Below are 12488 nucleotides of genomic sequence, written 5' to 3' on the forward strand. Positions count from 1 at the left end.
CGTCGCCGGGACTCAAAAGTCGGACCCCCTGCCTCCGACCAACCATACCTCAGCCACTCTCATCCGATGAATGTTTTTTTTGTATTTTTTCTCCATTACTATTTTTAATGAACGTCGACCTCAACAGTCACTGGCGCCCCGGGTCGGCTCCAGTTCCCTGACGTAAGTATCGTCTCTTTCGGAAGTAATGTTTTTTACGCACGTGGGGGGAAGGGTAGGGAGGACGTTGCCCAAACCGGTTCTCGTTGGAGCGTCGATGCTCGAGTATGTTGTTGGTTATTACTCGCGAGGGGGAGGCAATTACTATTATTTTTTTATTTTTTTTACGGGCCGCCGAGGCGGTTTGTTTACCCGGCGTCCGGCTGACGTCTCCACGGGTCCGGACCGCTCGCGGCCGGCACTTCTTACTTACCCACCACATTACTTCCCGGACGATTTTCGTCGGCGATCGTGCCTCATCTCGCCTTTTAATTACCAGTTATTAGCCGGAGCGATGCAATCGCGTGTCGTCTCGTTCACTCAGTGAAGGTTTCATGAAACGGAGATCCCCGGAAGGGTCCGGTGCCCCGGATCCGCTTTCGCAGTTTTTTTATTTCATTTTCTTTCGCGTAGTATGAATTATTTATCGATCTAGAGGGAGGTTTTCGCGCGAGGGTTATCGAGGGGGGTGGGGGGAAATGGGTTGAGATGGGGGAGGAGGGAAACAATGATCTTCTCCCTCGCCGTAAAAATGTTCCGAGACGCGTAATAGTTTTAGGGAGTTAACCCGCGCATAAATTTGAGGCAGTCCGGGTTTGCCGAAGGGAAATTACTTGGGGAAAATGCGTTTTACGCGATGAAGACGCGACGCGGCTATTCCGCGGCGTATTTAGCATTCTCGATGAATAGTCCATCCGCTTTACCGTTTTTGCTGCCTTCCCCTCCACCATCCGTCCGTCCTAGAGTGCTGCCGCCCGATCCCAATGCTCCCTTTGCCAAGAGCTCACTCTAAGAGCATCCGTCCTCTGTCCATTCTCAAAAGAGGTCAGGCAACAATTTCCGTCCATCAGCGATATAAGGTGATTGGCAGTTATTTATTTTTGTTCGAACGGTCGAAAAATCCGCGATCATCCGTAATCGATTAGTAATTTCCGATCGTCGTTGATTCTCTGCGATGGAACGGACTGAAAAATCGAATGAAGGCGATGTTCAATGCATTTCAAGTTTGAATGTTTTCGGTGGCTACAGACCTTAAAATCATAATGGACTGTTGGAGGGAAACTGGCTGGCTGTCCGTGGAAATCAATGCCTTTATTGAAATCCTTCAGTAGCTTTTACATAATGTTTTCTAAACGTAATTGTTCCCCTTGCTCGTATATCATCTGATATAATTTTACACTTAGTGGGTCTTAGCTGTAAAATTGCAAAACTATTTTGGATTGTTTTAGGTTTCCATTTTAAACTAACATGTAAGCATTAATTAATTTAGATTTTGCATGCCGGCTGTGGAATCCCTCCTTGGCATAAATCCTAGCGATTACTAGCAGATAACCATTCAGGCGAATATGCTTTTTAATTAAATGAGTGGTGGAAAACTGATTTGAAGATAATTTTGCCATTTTATGTCGTGAAATACTTACAGTATAAAAGTATTCGCTTCAGCAACTAATGTTCGTCAATTAAACTGATGCGCATTTTCTGTTCCCCCATTAATTTTATTCTTGTTTATGGGTGGTGACATAACATCCCCCTTCCCCCCCCCCCGTACGTCCTTACGGCGGCGTGCGGGGTATTGTGTAGATGTGGATTAATAGAAGGGTTTCACCAGATGAACACACCGATTGTGAGCGAACTAAGCCAGTAACAAGAAGTCAGTTTAGACTCAGTGGCAGGCAAGGATCCAGGGAATAGGTAACGAGTTGCAAGATCATTCACATTTGAAAAATAATAATCATTTGATTCGAGATTCGAACCCGGATCCCTCGTTGTCTGCGCGAGTGTTTTCGACAGTTAAGCTCTTCTTCATCTGTGTAACGTCCAAGGTGTTATGACGGAAGCAAGGTGTTCTGACCGTGCAACGATGTGACGATGTGGTCTTTGTCGTAAGCGTTGCCGCCTCACTCCCTGAGGTTAAACTCAACCCATGAACACAAAACGTGTTTGCCATTGACAAATTCAAGGATATGCAATCAATGCCGCGACGGTAAATGAGCGAGGTCTCCCACTAACGTGAGCTCAATTCCTAGAAAATGCACAGTGGGAAATCATTCGCCCACATCGGTATGCGAACCAAAGTACCCCGTTTTCCGCTCCAGTGCTCTGGACAGTTTAGCTACCGATACCACCAGGATGGCGACTTCGGACCAATGATTTTTCCAATGATGAATTCCTCCTCGAGTTTGTGCGCACACCGGTTGCCACGACTACCATTAAGTTTGGTACGGTTGCGGAGTTGGCCGTGTTTTCTTCGAATCGTTAGAATTTTTTTGCGTGTGTCCGTAATGATAGCTTTAATTTTTTTCTCGGGGACCTTTTTCCTACGTGAAAACGACAAACGTTCTGCAACTTCGAGCGATAATACAACTCGCAATACGGCCCATCGTTTTGGACCGGATGAGATTTCCCGGACGAATCAATCTCTTCGCGAAACCTCCGCTCGGATGACTTTGATGGCGAGACTTTTTTGAGTGTTTTTTTTCATTCGTCCGTTCGTGAAAGATAGCGTCCCTCCGAATCACCGAGCAGCGCCCGTGCACCGATTGGTAATCACCGTCGTGTTCCACCGCGGGGGGCTTGAGGGAGAGGATGAGTCGGTCTATCCCCCGGAATTCACTTTCCTCCCCCGACCCCCCACGTGGATCTCTCCCTGCGGGAACGATCATAGCTGGGGGCACTTGAAACAGTTCACAATTTCCAAGCTGGACCGCAGTGACATAATTCTCTCCGTCCCTCAACCTAATCCAGAACCTCCGATGTGGATGGAGTAGTTCTGTTGACCTCCGGAGATGGGGTCATCTTCTCTGGCGTCTCATTTTTACGGACCCATTTCCCAAAAGCTACAAGGCCCACTAAAATTTCCGTGAAAACATCACGAGTTATACTTCTAGCCTAATGTAGCCGTGATGAACGTTGCGAAAGATTTATTGACAATGAGATGCATTCTATGAGAAATATACCGTGTCAATGGACTCGAAAACGTGAATTGACTTGCATCTGAGAAATGAAGTCGGACTTGGCTACACGCCGGGACCAACATCTAAATTTCAAAGTGGTGTGACCCATGTACGCATGGTCGCGCGTAGTTTGAATCAATTATATCTTCTTTCATATCGCGCGTTCCTCCTTTGTGAGCTGTGCTTTTAATAGATCGTTATTTCAATGTTTCTAAAACATTTCGACTGTGTGTTGCTAAATTATAATAATCGATCCTCCTCCAAATTGTATTGTTTTTATCGCGTCCATTTCCACTTGGAATCTTTCATTCGTTGAATAACGAGCAGATCGTCCTTGCTGTTTCGCACATTTGCATCCGAATGCTACCCTATTGGCGTGTGGCAGAGAATGTTAGACCATCAGCCATTAGAGATAAGAAAAATTGACTTCCCGTACAGTTTAATATTCGGAAGTTCGAATCGCCGTAAGTGATATTTCCTGTTTTTGACCCGAATTGTACTCGGGCAAAGAATCGCATTGTTCGGCCCTCAATTTTGCTTGAATGTGGTCTCACTTGCCAATCTGCACTGCGAGGCTATCCTAGTTTATTCACTCTGTCAACGGTCAACATAGTGTGTGGGTTTTGTTTATCTGATTTAAATTTATTTTGAAATTATAAATGTATCCAATTCGCAATCGATCAAGACTTTCGAATATCTAGTGTGACATATATAGTGATGCCTGACCTGTTAGTGCGTGGTGGAGAGTACTTCTTGTAAGTTGCTTGTGGGCGAAGTATGTTTTCGAGAGGTTCGCGCTGGGTCGAATCCGACGAACCCAGCGACGGAGCGTTTTCTTCGGGGGTGCATGCATAGAAGGAGGCTGGCTCCGTCTTCCGTGCTTGTACCTTTGTTTGGTTAGAAGTGTGCGTTGCTCTTTCCCGGATAGGCCTCGGGGGGGCTTGTCCTTTTGAGATGGGCGGGGGCATCTCTTCCCTTCCTTCATCCGAGCGGCGGTGCGGGTGGGGGCGGGGGTAATGTGCCGGGGCAATTATGGATGGATGCCTCCAGCCCGTTGGGTCATTTCGTTTGCTCTCCTCAGAGGTCGGCCAGTCTCCTCCTCGCCGGCCCTTATTTAGAGGCGACTCCCTTCGCCCTTTTAGTTTTTGAATGAAGGGGGATGGCCGGTGGGTATCCTACGAGAGAAAGGAGTCCTTAAATCGCTTTGTTCGGCCGTGGTTGGGATGATGGTAGGGGATGGTTTTGGTGCTGGTATCAGCCCTTTTTTCATTTCAACCTAGCCCTCCACTCATTGGAAGGGGGAGGGCGCTGTGTAAGACCAGTCTGGATTCACTTCCTTTCTTCTTTATTTTTTTATGTATAGGGTTGCCTACGGTATCTTCATCTAAGAAACTAATACACTTAATTGGCGACTTGAAATTATTTTTTTCTCCGAATAATCTTAACCAGGAAGATTTTAATTATACTCTCACGTTTTTCGCTTTTCGTGAGCTTTTGTAACTTAAATATGTCTCGCCGTCGTATCTGTTCTCCGTGGCGTTAGTCAATTTAAGAGTGTAATGTTATCTTTTCAATTGCCGTCATACTCGGCACAGAGGAACATCATTCGAAGGAAGGGAATGAGGAAATATCCGAAGAAAAATATTTTTCAGAGTTCAGATAGAATGATGTATAAATTGTATCGGCATACTCGATTATAAATCGATTAAAAAATGAAGTGGCTGCGTCGCTCGAGTACTTGTTGCCAATTGCTGATAAAATTCCGTCCAATCTTCGAGACTGTCGAGAAATCTCTCCTGGACACCTTGAAAACATCCCTCAAGGAAAAAATACGGTATGGTAATCGTAATTAGATCATCAGACTTAGGCAGAAGAATATACGTCGATTGAAAAAATGTTAAGCGAGTTCTCCATTAAATGATGGAACTCATGAGTACAGGGGGACTTAAGAAACACTTAGTTTTTGTGGATGTTTCTGCTTTTATGGGTGACGAACTTAGTTTGTCTAGCATTCAACGAGTGGCCGAAGGGTCCGTGATTGTAAACCCGGGTGACGCCTCTGGACACTCCGAAATCAATCGCATCTGATTGAGTGTTTCGAGCACCAAGTCCTCCTGGGAAACCAGATGAAGAACAGTGTAATGGCCTCAATGTGTGCGAATTAGTGCGAAGGGTGTGCGCGCCGAGGTGCGAGGTGAACTCAACCATCTCCCATCAAAGAAACCTTCGGCTTGAATGCTGTGATTAATTTTTTTACGGACGACCCAGTTTTTTGAGTTGGTATTTAGTTTCGAACATACTTAAGTCTCCTATCCTAAGTGCTCCGTTTCGGAAAGATAGTTCCGAGTTCACGTGCGTCCGACTGTACGTACATGTATTACAGGGTTCGTCCGGAAAATAAGTGTACTGACTCCTGGGCTGGGCGCGCCGCTCCAGGCGCGCCCAGCACCGCTCTGACGGGCTGCGATTGGAGGGGGTTATGTTGGCAAGCGACGCTGAAAAAGGCAGTCGGCTCTGAGCTGTGGTGTAGTGAGGAGCTCTGTTAACGCGAACCTCCACGCTCGACCCACGTCACGGAACGCGATGCCGAAGTTTTTGGAGCAGCGTTATTCCATCAAATTTGCGGTAAAGCTTGGGAAATCGTCTACCGAAACTGTCGGTATGATTAACCAGGCTTACGGGGAGTCAGCCATGTCCAGAAACATGATTTTTCGGTGGCACAAGATGTTCGTGGAGGGCAGAGAAGAGGTCGACGACGAGTATTCGAGAGGTTCCCGATGATGCCTTCGCGGGAGCGTTCCAGGAATGGGAACGCCGCTGGAACAAGTGTATCGACTCACAAGGGTCCTATTTTGAGGAATATTAGCTTAAGATATGTAAAAGTGTAATACATTTTTTTTCCTGAGCTCAGTACACTTATTTTCCGGACGAACCCTGTATGTAGCCGACGTGAGCTTAGTCGGTATCTCGTGAGAGGAAAGTGCGCCAAGCAAAAATTCCTGGGAACCGTGTTCATAGTTCTCTCCCCTCCCCATTCCCCCCGTCGCCATTCACATCCATCCCTCCCCCTCCACTCCCCCGCCCCTCCACCTCCTCATCCTCCTCTCGGCCTTGCCCTCACCCTCAGGAATTCTCCACCGAAACCTATTCATCTCAATAGCACTCCTCCCGTCTGTTCATCCACCCACCGCAGCCCCCCCCCCTCCCCACCACTCATCCTTTCCCTCCCTCCTCCTCTAATAATGGCCCCGGGGTGGGGCGGAGGCCCGGGCGATCAGGGATGGGGCACGACGAGGAAGGAATCCCTCTCGCTCCCACCTCCTCCTCACATCTTGACACCGGGGAGATGGATCGAGGCGGCAGCGGACTGACCAACTCTCCAGTTTCGCGTGGACCCCGAGGCGGTTGGTGCCTCAAGAGTCGAAGGCCCTCCTCCTCCCTCTCTCTCGGCCGTGTTCGAGGTCCGAGAACACAAACACACACACACACACACACACGCACGAACACATCACCGACGAACTTACACGCGCACATAAATTAAAACGAAGGATTTCTCTCTCCGGAGCGAGTTGATTTTCGATTCGTTATTTTTTCATCCCTCTTCCTCCCTCCCCTCCCGCTTTGGCGCCGCGCACGCCGGGATTTTTCTTCCCCCCCCCTACCCTTTCCACTCTCCCCCCTCCACACCCCCACCCACCACCATACAAAACAAAGAGGCGTAATGGAAGGGTGGATGCAAATGGACGCGAGCCGATCTCGGAGCAGATTTCGCCCCACTTCTCGCGCGTTTTGCATGATTGAGCGTCCGTTGTTGGAAGTAGGGGGTGAAGGAATCCGGAGGGTGGTGCGCGGAAGGGGATTTTCGGAAAATGAAATGTCAAATCTCTCTCTCTTGTGGATTTTCTTAATTCGTACCGTTTTTTTCCTCTTCTTCTCTCTCTTTTCATCGTATCCCCGCGGGCTTATTTTATGTTCCCCATCCTCTTGCGCATCTCTCGTTCGTTTTTCTTTTCTTCCAAAATTTATTTCTCGGTCCGTGAGGCGGTAGCTTGGCTCTTGTCGTCCTCCCCTCCGCCCGAATTGAAATTCCTCCGACGGCGCCTCGCCCACGGCGCTCTCCGGTAGGAATCGGACGTCACGAGGAAAACAAAAGAGTGGCGGCGGTGCGATCAGAGATCCGGAGTCGAATCGTGCCGGCCGATTCATTGTCAGTAAGAGGGACGCCCGAGTGGTGGCGTCGCATCGCCCGGCCCTCCTCCTCCAGTTGAATGGGCGCCGTAATTGATAGGCGGAATCGTTAACTGCTAAGGCTTTCCGAGAAGGATTTAAAAAAATAAAACAGACAAATAATACCCGTTTTGTTATTGATCGCTTTCCCGCCGACGTGGCATGAGTGGTATTCCTCCCGTGTCAACCTCGTGATTCAGCGCCAATGTGCCAAAATGGCGGAATCTTTCGAGCCGTCGGGAATGAAGGATGTGGGAATTAAATGTGGGGAAGTTGATTAGCGTCTCATTTGGTTTCTTGAGCTATGATCTTTTTCTTCAGTATTTGGCAAATCCTCTTCTCGATTGTACAAATCTGTGTGGGGAGAACTAATGCTCAGAAAATTTGTCAACTTCTTCGTTCTAATGTTCATTGCCCTCGTAGATTATTTTCAGCTTTAAAAACATTTTAATTCCCCTCGGATAATGCTAGTAGGAAAGTGTAGGCTTAAGAGTAGGTAACTGCTAATGGTTGAGGTAAAAATATGGACAAAATGTGTATTTGTTCCATATTTTCAATTTATATTATAGGAAACACTTAAAAATCTCTGCCAAAGGTTGGACTCAGTGTCGAAGGAACCAAACTTAAAGTCGTGCATCAGTTCGCAGTTGCAGGGATAATTTTATTGGCAATTGGATGGGATAGGGGTTAATGTCACGTTTCAATTATCACACGTTTTTCTTGAATATGAGAAGAATTAAAAAAGGATTTTTTTGTGGTAAGGAGTAAAGTTGTCTTTTGGATGAGGCTGGAAATGTAAGGGTGTTAGGTTTGTGTCCATCTAAAGCCTAAATAAATTTATAATATTCATAAATATATATTGTATGTTTATACAATAGTCATATATGTATGTGTGTGTATATATATATATATGGCTGCGTAGATTTTCGCGGCGGTGGCTTGAAGAATTCTGCATGTCCGGGTTTTCACCGCGTTGTTGTTTGAAGCCGACAACAGTTTCGCCGAAGTTTCAGATCTTCGACCTGAAGACGCCGGATGAAACTTCGGCGAAACTGTTGTCGGCTTCAAACAACAACGCGGTGAAAACCCGGACATGCAGAATTCTTCATATATATATATATATATATATATATATATATATATATATATATAATGTATATATCTATATATATAATGTATATATCTATATTCTTCCAGCATTGAACTTTTCGACGGTCCCTTTGTCTGTTGCAGAATGTTAGATCCTTAGAAAATCCTTGTTGCCATAAGAGGATTGAAGAGTAGCTTTTAATAACGCTTGTAGATCTAATTTCCTTACTTATTTTCAATCCAATACTGCTTTAAATGCAGCTTTAAATACATTGATTTCGAATTTCGGATTATCCCAAGTACATCGTATTACTTGAATACACCGCCCACCCAACCGAGAAAGGAGAGATCACCTCAAGTGCCATGTCCTTCGGCGTCTGAAATTCACGCATTCAAGGTACCAATGTGGGTAACCAGTTCAGTTCGCAGTTTGAAGCCTCCTGCCTCAGAGTGCTTGACACAGCAGCCCCCTGGGCCAAGCCGAGGTCAACCGAATTCACTTCCGAGGGATCCGTAATTGAGACTTCCGCTCAGTAGCCACCCGCCCGGACCCTCTACTCCACCTTCCCGGAAGAATAAGGGTGTTAGTCTCCATGCATGTTGTATGTTTCGAGTTCCAATGCACTTTTGTCAGTCGCAAACACCTATTCATTGTTCCCTCGAGTATGGTGGCATGAAATAGTTTTAGTTTTTCTCAAGACAGAGATGAATAATTGGACTCTTTAATTATTGCACTTCGAGCACGTACATGTCGCGGATGCGGGCCGCGTGTTCATTTCACTGAAATCAGAGCCCTGCTGCAGTGGGTAATTAGGCAGACTGAATGGGTTTGTTGCGGTGATGGCCGATCTCCCCGGGCGCTCCCTTTTATCTCTTATTTTTTTCACGGGAGCGATTCCGAGAAAATCGGTCATTAGGAGATCGCCGTGTTGCGGAGGGAATTTATTTTTTAGCCCGAAGGACTTCCCCGAAACGGCAAGCTGTGGGTGGCGAATGGATGGATATCTTCGGGGGTATAACATGCGCGACGAAATTAGGCTGCGAAATGTTTGGCTTACTCATGATGGCTGGGCGTTAGCCGCTACAGAAATTTCACTGCTTTGGTTTGACAATCGTCGGCGTCAATGACTTTGTAATCGGCTCTAAGTAAACGTTTGCGATCGAATGTGTAGATGGCGAACGTGTGCCCTTCCAGTGTAAGTGAAGGAGAATATGAAAGGAAGACTACTTGTGAGTTGGCCAAAGAATAGGAATAATAAATATTATAGGCGAGAATATTGTGCCCAGAGCATCGTCAACAAGTCGGATACACAACCACATGAAACAACTATACTCAGCACATTACTTGGATTCATTTTTTTTATTTGTTGCTACTGTAGTCACTGGACTTGGTTTTGTCATTATTATTTAACATAATTATATTTATGTATTTTTTATTTTGTTTTTTATCATTATTTTATTTCTTAATTGATTCGCTTTTGTTTCCATTTGTCCATTTTGTTTTAAACGTAAGCTTATTTCATTATATGAGCAAATAAGCTGTCGGCTCACTTGATAGTTCCCAGAGCATACCCTTCACCCAACACAATCCGTCGCCCATAGTGATGGCTCGACAGGAAATCAAACCCATACTGCCGCGGAGATCCCTATGCGACGTGCCGATATCCTTGAGACTTCCGGTATGATTTTTCTCGCCAATGTGGAATAATTATCGTTGAATGATATGCAACGATTAATCATTGACAAGAGGAACGGTAACGTATTAAAATGGCGCTGTAGTTTCCAAAGAGAACTTTGGGGTATCCTTAAAAGGAGAGAGTGCAAGGGGTATATATTAGTTTAGGGTCCCATTAAGGGGGTCCCAAGGATGCTCTCCTAGTTTGAACTGCCTCCGTGTGGCTTCGGCCAGTCGATCCAGAGTGAGTTTGGGAGACACCCTGTCGACGCCCCTGCATCGAAGAGGGAAGAAGGTCTCTCTCCGCTCGTATTTATACACCACCGTCCGCGGCCACCCCGACCGTTCTTTCTTCCCGTTTGATGGATAATCTTCGTCGGGAAGGGCGTTTGCGTGTGTTTTGGGAGCGCGGTTTGATGTGGGAGGCGGAAGGAGTGGAACGGGGGCGGGAATACCTGCTCCCCCCAGCCTGTGCCGTCTGATCTCTCTCTCTCTCCCCCACCACCCCCCTAGGGTTCGGATGCGTTGTTGGTGGGGAGGTGGGACCCTACTCGAGCCCCCTTTTCCCTCCCCTCCGTCTTGGCTCCTTGCCCATGGGTCCTTTTCGGGCGTGGAAGTGGTTGGGGGAGGGAGGTTAGGGCCCTATGCGACATTCGTGGTCCGCGTCGGGTTCCTGACACCCCCCCCCCCAAGGGGGTGCGCGGGAACCCACTGGCTCCATCTCCCCCGGCGTACCTCCTGGACTTGTTCCTCTCATGTCTTCCGGCGACGTTTCGGTGGGAAACCATGGGGAAACTTTCTCTTAGGGGAAAGAAAAACAATAGCCCTAGAGGTGGTCTTTGATGACTCGCCTCATCTCGTATAAACCATTTAATCACTTAAGCCCTCCACGGCGTGTCATAATTTCACATTCAAAGCACGTGCTTGTTCCCTTCTTCTCCGTTCCCCCTGCAATTTACCAAAGTGCCGGTAGCAAAATTATTATATTTTATGAAATTGGTCTATTTTATTTGCGTCCATACAAAACCACCATAAGTTTGGTGTGATAGGCAATTGTGGTGCTCGTTTCTGTACTACGCCATATACCGCTTGAGAGATTCGCACATAGTGAGTCCCTTATTCTTGTGGTCAACCGGGAATCTCCTGTGCCCGAAATATCGCGCACGGCTGGATAGAAGGTGGTAATGATGCTACGAGGCCTCGTCGACGCCCGGAATCAAAACCGCGGCCCTGCGGTCATTAGCCTAGCGCTGCACCCACTGGAACACCACGCACGCCCCTCCCATTGGTTGCAATGGTGGCTGCTTCGATTGCGGAGGGAGAGCAATTGTGTTTTCCTGTTCCACGTTCGCTCCATTCACCGAGCGAGAAGTGTTCTTCGTTCCACCTCTCTCTCACTCCCGCTAACCCCCTTCCCCCCTCCCCTCGTCCGGCCCCCAGCCTCGCTTTCACTTCCATTGCCCCTCCCACCTCCTCTCTTCGACTATTACCTAAAGAGGTTAAAGGTGGTTGCTGACCTTTCCCGGGGGAACGCGACGTAGGAGGGAGTGGGGTCGCTTCCCTCCCCCTCGCCTGGTGCACATACACTCCGTCCGTGCGAACCCTGCCCCCCCCCCCGCGGACCCCTGTCCCCCTTCCGTAGACGTCTGGTCCTCTCTCTTTCCTCTCGCCGAGTCCTTTCCTCGTTAATCGTCGGGTTATTATCGGCGAGGCGTGACTCGAGTGACCTCGGAGGGGCGCTCGGGCACCGGAGTCGTTCCTGCTCCACTTTGCGATCGCCACGCCGCTGATCGATGTCCCGGTTTGGCCCCGCTGGGGGGAAGGGGTCCAAAACGGGTCGCGCTCGTCGTTAATCACGCATTGTGCATGAGAATTGGTAGCTTCTCCCGAGGGTAGCGAAATACTCGATAACTAATAAATGGCCGACCTTGGGAGACACTAATAAGCAGCTACGGGAACGTTATGAGACCTCGGCTCTTTTAATTGCGGTCACCTAAACCCCCTCCCTCCCCCGTAATGGACAAAACTTCATCATTTTCACGAAGTCATAGCATAAATATTCGCAAAATTGGAGCGAGTGTGGATTTTTTAAAAGAGTGTAAAAAGTAATTGCCCTGCAATTCTGACATTGAGACTTCGTATGAAACTTCTGATGATGATAATCCGACGAGAGGTTAAGTCTATGATATCACTCTAATGATTGTATAAAATACGTGAATATCCAGGGGACTTGTTTTGATAGTCAGTGGCCCACCACGTATGAAGGAGTTCCTCAACCAACTCTGCGACATCTTCCACAGATGTACCTTCTATGCCTCTTCTTTTTACACATGACTTGTTGTTCA

At 47.5% G+C, this 12488-nt stretch overlaps 1 protein-coding gene across 1 annotated transcript in view; it reads left to right on the forward strand.

Annotated features, from left to right (window-relative positions):
* ptc (protein patched) overlaps nt 1-12488 on the forward strand; it is a 199226-nt gene that overhangs the window by 75105 nt on the left and 111633 nt on the right. The gene's annotated exons all lie outside the window — the stretch shown is intronic.

Source organism: Hetaerina americana, unplaced genomic scaffold (assembly GCF_022747635.1).
Source record: "Hetaerina americana unplaced genomic scaffold, ioHetAmer1.1.p SCAF_10, whole genome shotgun sequence".
NCBI lineage: Eukaryota > Metazoa > Arthropoda > Insecta > Odonata > Calopterygidae > Hetaerina > Hetaerina americana.